General features: G+C 40.4%; 1 long non-coding RNA gene across 3 annotated transcripts; it reads right to left on the reverse strand.

Moving 5' to 3' along the window:
* Positions 1–1,195: 1,195 nt before the first annotated feature.
* LOC309642781 lies at positions 1,196–9,924 on the reverse strand. Of its 3 annotated transcripts, XR_014253377.1 has the most exons (6): positions 6,597–9,924; positions 6,367–6,441; positions 5,834–5,960; positions 5,668–5,739; positions 4,814–4,956; positions 1,196–3,507 (listed from the first exon to the last, which is right to left on the reverse strand). It is a non-coding gene; the product is annotated as an uncharacterized lncRNA (long non-coding RNA). The 3 variants fall into 3 exon arrangements; XR_014253378.1 differs by lacking the exon at positions 4,814–4,956 and having other exon boundaries at positions 6,597–9,909; XR_014253379.1 differs by lacking the exons at positions 1,196–3,507; positions 4,814–4,956 and having other exon boundaries at positions 4,963–5,739; positions 6,597–9,894.
* Positions 9,925–11,149: the final 1,225 nt, after the last annotated feature.

Raw genomic sequence — 11,149 nt, forward strand, 5'->3', positions numbered from 1 at the left:
TTTCACAACATTGTGGCAATTTCCCTCACTCACCTTGCCACAGTAATAAAAGGAGACGTCCCTAATTGAAGGCTACAGTTATTAAAACAATATCGGATGGGTGCTAGAATAGACTGATGACTGGATCAAAATGTTACCAAGTCCAAGCTCGCTCTGCTTGCCGCCCAACAGGCCAATGAATTGGAGACAAGGCGTTGAGGCAGGGAAGACGACTTTTTTCGGACAGCCGGCAGACCGAGAAAGTGGTGGACTAATGTCTCCGATAAACCATCTTACCGGGGTCTGGATGCCAGTTTCTTTTATAGCACAGAGAGGGGGAGGAGATGAGGAAGTAAAGTCAAAAGGCCATAAGTTTTGTAAATATCCCCTGGAATGGCCAGCCTCGGGGAGAGGATGTGTTGATTTCTTCTTTCTTGCAGCCATCCACAGGTGCACAGGGGCCGGATGTTGCCCTGAACAAAGGCACTCTGGTTTAACCTTCAGGCAGAGGGGCAGGGTTCCCCGAGGCAGGCCATTATGTATACACAGTACCCTTTTAGTGAACCAAAGCAACGGGAAGCAAAAGTTAAAGTAAAAGAAACAGAGCCAACATGGAGTCCTATTTGGCTCTTCACTGTTACAAAAATATAAAATTCTGAAACAGATCCTAGGATAGAGAACCAGTGTATAGAATATGATGACGGTAGTATCACTAATCATCAGGAAAAGGAGGAATTGTTTTATAAATGGTCCTAAGAAGCGAGAAAAATGAATTATTTGGCAAAATAATTTTGAAATATTTTATTGTCCATTCATTCATTGAAATAAGAAGAGCTAGATCAATGAGTTAAACGAGAAATGTAAAAATCATATAAAAGGGAGAAAATATAATGTCTATAGTATAGGGAGTGTTTTTTTATTAGCTAATACAAAGGAAGACACCACCCAAAAAAAAAATGTAATGAAATTGACTACATAAAGATGTTTGCCTCAAATAGAGCAAAGAATCCCCACAAATCAATAAAAACGTGTTACTATTCCAAAAGGTAACTGGAAAAAGGATATTAATAATATAAATATTATTAATAATTATTAATTAATATAGTATATATAAATTAATATATTATATATTAATTAATATATAATTAATATTAATTAATATATTGTAGATTATTAATTAATGCATTATATATTAATTAATATATAATGTATTAATATTAATTATTTATTAATTATTATTAATATATTAATATTATTAATATAAAAATCCAAAAATAGAATAGGTTAAACACAATAGAAGTTTCTTTCTTGAATAACAGCCCTGAAGTTAGTCATCCAGCAGGTTGAGGCTCTGAGACCAAGGTTACTTCCAGATTGCTGTCCCTCCCCATCACGAGGCATCTTCCCAGTCTGCATGGCTGGATGGTCTGTGGATGTATCGGTTTAGCTAGCAGGAAGAGAAGGACGTCTCCTCCTCTGCGTGTGATGTGAGAGTTGCAGACATTGTATGTCTGAGAATTTAGATACAACGGCACACTCAGCAAGGGAGACGGGGAATTGCAGTGTTGAGCTGTGTGGCTTTGTGCCCAACATCACTTTCTGATGACAGGGGAGAACAGCAATCTCTGCATTCACTATGGAGGAATACACCTTGTCAGTAAGCATGGGGGAAAGCAGAAAGCCTCATTAGCAACCAAAGAAGCACAAATTAAAACTTACGTGAGATAACACTTTTCATGCATCAAGTAAGCAAAGGTTCTTTAACATAATAATGCTGTTTATTTATGAATGTGAGATGTGACACTCTGATACACTGCCTTGAAAGCAATTTAGCAATTTAACCAAGACCCTTAAAATATTCATACCTTGAAGTAATAGGCAAACGTATCCATATCAGTGGATGATATAGAGAATTCAAAACTAGAACCATGCATGAGAATTATATTAATAAATGCTAACTTTTATTGAAGGTCTACTATGAACCAGGATTATTGCTATGTACTCTACATGTATTACCTAATTCTGAAACCAGATTATGAGATACTACTGTAGTATCCCATTTTACCGATGTGCGTATAGGCTCAGAGAGGTTAAGTCACTTGCCTGAAATCACAGAGCTAGTGGATAGTTGAATTGTGATTCAAATCCACGTGTCTCTAACATCAGAGCCCCAGCTGTTGGTAAGTTAACATTTTACATTACTACAGAAAAGGATGGGTTTTCAATGCACAGTGTTAGGAAAACTGGCATCTCCTTTAGAGTAAAATTACCTCTTTGATTTGTAATCCTTTTCAGTTCATGAACAACTTAAAGAATCTGATGAGAGACATTGATCCTTTTCACACACACACACACACCACAAACACACACATATATATACAAACAGTTGTATATATATGCACAGTTCTATGCAGTTCTGATGGATTTTGGAGCCAAGAAGCTATGAACCTGAAAAGAACCCTTATCAGATGCCAATATAAATTCCAGATGGATTGAAACTTTAAATCTAAAAATTAAGCATAAAAATAGCCCTTGTGTGAATAAGGAAATAAGGCACCAAATCTCCAGCCTTGGTTCCTTAATCTGGAAAAAAATGAGGGTAATGATATTTACCACAAAGCCTTGTTGCGAAGACTAAAAGAGAAAATACACAAAATATTTAACACAGTGTCTGGCATATAGAACTTATTTGGTAAAATTTAATTATCTGTGTCTCTTTTTACAAACATGCATATATACACTATATACATGACATATGAATATGTATGTATTCTGTAAATATTTCCAAATAGACATATGCATTTATGAAAATATCCTCATAAATTTGGAGTTATTAATGAGTTTATAATCATAACACCAAAACAGACACCATAGGGGAAAAGATGAATAGATGTAATTATTTTATTGATTTATTTTAATTATTCAAATTCTTTATTTTTGTAGATGAAATAAGGATACATTTTCTTGAATTTCTTGATTAATATTACTAATCAACTAACTATGTAATTGATGTAATTATTTTTAAATGTAAATTTTGTTGTTGTTGTTAAAAGCTTCATACACCAGTGCATCTACTTTTCTCATTTAACAAATACTTATTGAGCATTGATTATGTTCCGGGCCCTGTTCTAGGCACTGGGGACATGAAGGTCAACAAAACAAACCCAGGTCGGTGTGGGATTGACAGGCAGTGGATGGCTGAGCCCAGAGCCTGCCGTGTGCCCTGTGAACGCAGTAGGGATGCCCACTGATTCAACCTCGGCACTTTACAGATGAGGGTAGAGGACATCTTGTGGGGTTTGTCCCTCGAGGCTGCCGAGGGAGCAGTTCACGACAGGGAGGGTGGCAGAGAGAGAGAATTGGAAAACAGGGGACACAGTGGGAAGCGTGCAAAATGGGGCAGGTGGGAGCCAAGGAGAGGGTGGACGCGGATTGTTGGGTCTGTACTGTGGGCGCACAGACAGTTTGCGGTAGGCGGGGCCCAGCTTCAGATGCACATGCTTCCTGGAGGAGGTTCGCAGGACAGGACTGTCGGGAGGAGAGAGGTTTGGGGTTAGAATAGAGCAATCTAGTCCTGGATAATAAACTCAGATTTCAGACTGGAATGTGCTTGGGACAGTGTAATTTACTTGTTACAGAAATAGTGCCTTTGGAAGAAGATGGGAAAAGCTTTACATGAGCCTTAATGAGTTTGGTTATATAGGAGTTTGATTTCCATCTCATAAATAATAAACAGCCCTCAATATGCTAATTCCAGCTTCCCTTTTGATTGCTCATGCTCAACCTGCAAAGAAAATAATCAAGAAAAATATGGGAAATGCCATCTCCCTGTTGGAATGAAGCATCTCTTGGATGGCACAATATTTCTGCTCCAAGGTTTAGAAGTTTATTAACTGTCTCTGCCTCATTGGTTTTTCTATTTAGGCAATTCCTCCCCCATAATCTAATCAATGTTAAAGTGAAACATGGCTTTAATTGAACAACACATAATAAGATTTGTTAAATCTGAAGTAGAATAATATGACTAAGATCGAAACAGAAACAAACTGAGAAATTATTTCTCTGTATTTCCTATAGATAGTTACATATCTTTATTGATAATTTTTTAAACATTTTGAACATTTTTTAAAAATTGAAGTATAGTCAATTCACAATGTTGTGTTAGTTTCAGGTGTACAGCAAAGTGATTCATTTATACATATATCTATTCTTTTTCAGATCCTTTCCCATTCTAGGTTATTACAATATACTGAATATAGTTCCCTATGCTATACAGTAGGTCCCTGTCGTTTATCTATTTCATATATAGTCGTGTGTACCTGTTACTCCCAAACTCCTAATTTATCTCCCTTCCTCACCCCCTCCCTTTCCCCTATGGTAACCATAAGTTTGTTTTCTATGTCTGTGAGTCTTCTTCTGTTTTGTAAATAAGTTCATTTGTCTTTATTGATCATTTTTACTGTGGTATCTTTTAAAAGAAAGATATTCAATGTGTACAAGGGATAGATTAACTTCATCATGTCACTTGGGAAGGCAATTTAGATGGAGAGACAGGAAATCACTAGGTCTTACTTATTTTTTATTTCCCCAGTATTTGTCCTTTTCTCTTTGCCCCAGTTCTCCTACCCAAGGTCAAATCTAACTCCCGAGCCTGCTGTCTATTCAAGTCTTTGTGATCCAACTCCATCCTTCTTGCCGGTCATGTTGCCCACACTTAGTTCACCTGGACTAGTTGTGGGCTCACGGAATACTTGTAGCTCCTCAAACAGGATTTGCTCTGCTATCCTGTATGTCTCTGCATGCACAGTTTCTTCTACCTGAAATTCTCACCTACCTTCTCTCTGTCCGTCTCATAGGGTAAAAATTAAGAAGATGCTAGTTTTGGAGCTGGATGGTCTTTATTCAAATCCCTGGGCTGCCACTGCCGAGCTGTGTAAGCTTAGGCATGTTCATCTCTGTGAATCTCATTTTCCTCATCTGAAATTGGAATAATAAAAGGATTCATTTCATGGAGTTGTTATGAAAGTTAAATTAGACAATGTGTGTGATTGGCCCAGTGCATAATGCATTCCAGATACCCAATACTGTTTTTGCCGTTAGTATGATTACAACTTTTATTGCCATTTTTTAAAATTAATTTTTATTGGAGGATAGTTGATTTACAATGTTGTGTTAGTTTCTGCTGTACAGCAAAGTGAATCAGTTATACATACACATATATGCACTCTTTTTTAGATTCTTTCCCCATATAGGTCATTACAGAGTATTGAGTAGAGTTCCCTGTGCTATACAGTAGGTTCTTATTAGTTACCTATTTTATATATAGTAGTGGGAATATGTCAATCCCAATCTCCCAATTTATTGCCATTTATGGATGACAATTCTATTTCTCCTCTCCGTGTAGCAATCTTGTTTCCTAGGGGCCAGGGGTAATAGATTCAGGAGGAAGGGAGGTAAGACATCTTTCGAAGGTGGGTTCATCGATGCCCTGTCTAGTCCCTGTGGCAGCCCAGGAAGTCCTAGAGATGTAGGCAGTGGGGATGGCAGCTGATTTCATTTTCCTGTCTTTCATAGCATTTCTCTCTACGACCAAGCCAGAACTTGGGCCCCCATGCTCCTCCTGAATACAAACAAGCAGCATCCTGCAGTGAGGGGAAAGCTTCCAGACTGAAGGTAGGGAAGTCTGACCTCCACCTTTAACTCATCCAATAATCGGGTGATATCCTTGGACAAATGACTTCATCTCCCTGGGACCAGCTCCTGATTTATTAAAAAAAACAAGAGGGTTACCTTATGTGATCTCGAAGTATCTTTCCAACTCTGGGGTTCTGTGGTTCTAAATGGGGAAACTCACTGTGTATTTGCTGTCTGCAGACTCAGGAGGTGTTGTGGGGTGTGCTGAGTCAGGCCCGCTCCATCTGGGGATATGGTGAGGCCACTTGGTGTCACTTCTGCTTGGCAAAGGACAGGGGCTTCAGAGTCTGTGGGAGAGAAGTGGAGGGCCCCCAAGCTTTCTAAGAGACCGCCTTCTACGTGTGTGTGTGTGTGTGTGTGTGTGTGTGTGTATGTGTACACACATATATAATATACATGTTTTAAAATGAAGCTTGATACCATGTAACCAAGGTTGAATATTTATCCTTTCATAGAAGTTTCCAGACTCTAAAAAAAAAAAAAAAGATGGTGTATAAAGGAGAATGCCAATGTCTTTGACATTTAATTCAGTTTTTATTTTACTCTCTATCCACTTAGCAGTCCCTTCTCAGAAGGAGCAATACAGATGTTTGATCACGCTATTTAAGACACAAGGAGTCAAGACAAACAAACAAAAACATACAAGAATAACAAACAACTTCTACAAACACTTCTAACAGGCCAGTAAATTACCTGCCTTCAAGGGTGCAGAAGCTTTCTGAAGCATGAATTTCCTATCAGAGTTCCTTGATGTAGGTTTTCTTGGTTCTAACAAAGAAGAGTGAAAAACCAAAAATAGAAACCACTCTGAAGACATTCGGGGGCCCTAAGCGCAGGTCCCCTTGTAAGACATCTTTATTAACACTAAGAATCCTCCAAGGTCCCTCCCCTACAGTGATGACGCACACTTTTGAAAGTCTCACCACAGTGGGGAGACTTCTGTAGATTTCTTTCCGCACTTCTTAGAGTTTACAGAAACTACACAAGTAGCTTCCACTGTATTTATCAAGCAAAAAGGAATTGAAAACAGCAGGTAGTGGTGCCTTAGTCACTGGAAGAAGTTGGTTTGCCAATTGATCCATGGAGTGCTGAGGTTGGGAAGTCCCATTATAGCTCCTGGGTGGTATTCAGGTTCAGTAAATCCCCTGCGTGTCTGGGTAACTGGATTCCTAAATCTTAAGACTATTTTCATCTGCTAACGAAAGAACTGAAGTAGAATGGAATCAACTTAGAAAATGCGTTTTGCTTCTAAATATTTTCTGAATTGAAGATTATCCTTGTGACTTTGGAAGGTCTTATTTAGCTGTACATTGAAAAAAAAAATCCTCTTTCTGTCTTAGGTAGTAAGATTCAAAACAAAATGCAACAAAACAAAATGTAGCAATAAGATCCACAGAAACACAGTTGGAGTAGCATATGTCACAGAATTTCCAGGCCAGTCCTATTTCCAACTACAATTTTGGATACTGAGGTCTTACCAGTTCTTAGAATGTCCAAGAAATTCTAATATAACAGCATCTAGACTGTTTGCTTTAGGCTGCCTCTTACATACAAATATGGTACTTAAATTCCTTGTTTAACCTTTTTCCCTGATGTGAGATTCAGAAAAATATGGTCACCACAATGGGAGGCCAAGAAAGTAACTTTGGCTAGTCCCCTAAAAGTACTGATGAGGGGAATTAAACCTTAGCCCTTATGGGTTTTAGGAAACTACTTAAAGGTGAATCAGGGGAGAGGCAAAAACTGACTAAAGAAATTGAAAGCTGATTCTAAGCAGCAAAGCTGAAAGCCTTTGGGATATTTAATCTAGAAAAGAGAATATTTTAAAAGATGTCTAATAATTTCCACAAACAAATATTACTGATAATGAGACCTGTAATTTCGATTATTAACTTGATGTTTGGTTAGAAACATTAACGCAGTAATGGTTTTGTGCAAATTCATATACACACTTTCAAGCTGGACCCTGTGTGACTATCCACCTACCATAAGGTGGAGGGATAGGATCTCTGACTCTGGAACAGAGATAGATGTACTTGCTCTTCAGATGCTGGATTCCAGCTTTACAGACAAGATGTTAATTACACAAGCAGTGGATCTCCATTCACATGTAAGTATAGGGAAAGGAGTTATGGGATTCACTACAGCAGAGAAAATCAACGTTAAGCGTTAGGAAGAAATTCTTGGCCATAGCAACAGCAAAATGCAATTCCAAACGTGATGAGGGATTCCTCATAGAGTACATAATTGCCCATCACACAGGAGGAGGGAGCATATCGTTCTGAGGGTAACCTTTGACCTTATGCTGCTGTGATATTTTGTGGAAGAATGAATACAACTTGGGACAAAGTTCCCTTAACAAACAGCAGCTCTTGATCACATTGCCTCGTTATCTGTGCCTGATTTTGTGGAGAAAGGACAATTAGAACCAAACTCAAGAGAAAAGGATCCTGGGAGAAATATAGACCCAAGGTCTGATGGGGCTGAAGAAAACCAGGCTCCCCTCGGTCAGAGGAATTTGAAGAACAATTACTGCTAAGAGCCCAGTCCAATCTGAAGAGCCCATCTCATTATGGCCGTGGACCAATATTGACAATCTGGTGCCAGAAATGCCGGTGGGGGCACATTTCAGTCTATTTATACTCTGCATGTTAAACATAAACAGTGCTTTAAGCAAGGTTACTAACCTCAGGTGGGATGTGCATTTTCTTATAAAAGATGCATATTAAACTTAACTGCAATTGCTGATTGTTTTTCCCTTCAAATCCAGCTTTCTTACTTCTGATTTTGGAAAGTTCTCCCCAGCCTCTGTCCCAAAGCCTGTTGCATACTTCTTATGGCTCACAACTTTCTAAGTCTCTTAAGACTTATGACTTGGGGCCATGCCTGGGGTGTTCTTATTTCCTGCTGGTGGCAGTACTCCCCACAGATCCGCCTTTACAAAGGGACAGATTCCCAGGACCTTGCACCTCTTGCCCTGGGGCTGAGAGTGCTTTGCAAACAGCTATTGCAGCCTGCTTAGCCATTAGCCCTTTAAACCATACAATAAACTGAACAAAGAATAAGAGATTCAGAAAGCTTCTTTTATTTCACGAAACCTCTTTACAGATACAGGTATGGGAACTTTTCAGAAGCTTTTGGGAAGGAAGACTAGAATCGAACTTCATTAAACGTGTCAGGAAAAAGATACGGTGATACCTCTACTGCAGACCCATTGGCTGTGACCACTGTTTTGCCTTCTAAGACCTGTGTTACTCACTGAGGAAATGAAACCCCTCCGGACCCCGTGTGAAGGTGGACCTTCCTTTTCTGTCCCCTCTGGCTCCTCTGTCTGGGTCCTCTGCCCTCTTCCCCACCTTGACACACACAAATCTGACTGGCCTTCTAGACTTGCTGGGCAGCAACCCCTTCCCCAGCTCTCCCAGTTAGAAGTCCTGACTGGTCCTTTGAATTCCAGCAGCTTTCTAGCTGGATCTTTCTGTCTTGCTTTAGAATTAGTGTTTGTAATAACTCCCCTTGGAGATGATTCACTCCTTAAGGCTCTGGTCTGGATTCTGTTTGATTCATCTTGTACCTTCTCAGTTTCCCAGAGCTCCATGAAATACTTGTTATGCAAATTAATATGCCTGTGATATTCTTCTCGTGGATGTCCTTAAAATAAACTATTGGGGAAAAGCAAAATGAAAAACAAAGCATCTGGGACTTCCCTGGTGGCGCAGTGGTTAAGAATCCGCCTGCCAGTGCAGGGGACATGGGTTCGAGCCCCGGTCCGGGAAGATCTCACATGCCGCAGAGCAACTAAGCCCGTGCGCCACAACTACTGAGCCTGTGCTCTAGAGCCTGTAAGCCACAACTACTGAGCCCACGAGCCACAACTACTGAGCCTGTGTGCCACAACTACTGAAGCCTGTGCGCCTAGAGCCCGTGCTCTGCAACAAGAGAAGCCACCGCAATGAGAAGCCCGCGCACCACAACGAAGAGTAGCCCCCGCTCGCCACAGCTAGAGAAAGCCCGCGCGCAGCAACAAAGACCCAACACAGCCAAAAATAAATAAATAAAATAAAATTAAAAAAAAATAATAAAAACAAAGCATCTCACACTAGCAGGGGCCCCATTTGCCCAGAGGATGTTTTGTTTTCTCTTGTTTAGAAGATTTATTGCAGCTTAAGAGCCAGGGCATGTTTTCTTTCCTGGGTAAGTTATATGTGTGGTTCCTGCAGCAACAGCTCCAATAGATGTTGACTTACTGATGAGAGCAGGTGAGGAGGACGGGGGACAAGTCCAGAGGAATATCACAGGTGGATGTCCAGACACCTGCCACCTGCCCCATGGGGGGTGACGTGCCCACCAAAGGCCGTGATCACGAGTCGAGCCACACAGGAGAGTGCTGATTTCGGTCAAATAACACTCTAGGACCCAAAGTGGAAACACGAACCAGAAACGCATGGTGTTTTAAAACATCAGCACCACGGGAGTTCCCTGGTGGCCTAGTGGTTAGGATTCCGGGCTTTCACTGCTGGGCCCAGGTTCAATCCCTGGTCCGGGAACTAAGACCCTGCAAGCTGTGTGGCCAAAAAAAAAAAAAAAAAAAGGAAACACTGGCACCACGTCTTATAAATGATGAAGCCCCAGAAAACTCAGAGTCCTTTTCCACATTGACCCCAGTACAGGCCCTTTTCATTCAAATCACTTCACATCAAACAGTAAATACAAAAGAACTTGGCACAAACAAGAAGACAACAGATCTGTATAGGAAGGAGCGGGAGAAAAATTAACAAAAAAAAAAAAAAAGGAAAAGGGACTTCAAGCTATGGCTGGAGCCTGAGATTTGCTTCCCCCCGGACTCACTCCTCTGGGCCTTTCCCCCCACTTACTGTTTGTTTCTGGAAGCGATGCTTCGTGAAAGCAAGGTTCTTTTTTATTATACTGTGTGATTCAGAGTGTAGATTGGACCACTTTTTATATCTGGGGAGTAGTTTCCCATCTAGGAAGTGGACTATTAAAATCTGCTGTTTACCAATGTCACAGAGGTAAGAAGATGGCCTCCAGCTCTATGTGAAAGGGACTCTTCCAGGCTTCAGGGTGCCTGTTAGTGAGTTACTTAAGAGTACTCAATGGCATCCTGGCAACCTGATTGCTTTCGAAAATAGGAAATGCACTCTCGAGAAAATCCTTCTCATTCTCCCTTAGTGGGGAGAAAACATTCCTCTAAAAAGTTCAATTTCAGCATGAGATTTGCCGAGTGCTTCCCCCCCCCCCACCCCCCGACAGCTGAAGGTCGCTCTAGTGATTCATCAGGACCATTAGGTTAATGTCTTACTTGCAAATGAGGCACAGTGGCTGAGGTCAAAACGTCCTGTTTGCATGAGTTAATTTGCTGTAGGTTAATAGTTAAGTCATTAGAAAACTAAAAATAGAACTACCATATGCCCCAGCCATCCCACTACTGGGCATATACCCAGAGAAACCCATAATT

The sequence above is a fragment of the Balaenoptera physalus genome, assembly GCF_965194825.1.
Source record: "Balaenoptera physalus genome assembly, chromosome: 14".
Classification (NCBI taxonomy): Eukaryota; Metazoa; Chordata; class Mammalia; order Artiodactyla; family Balaenopteridae; genus Balaenoptera; species Balaenoptera physalus.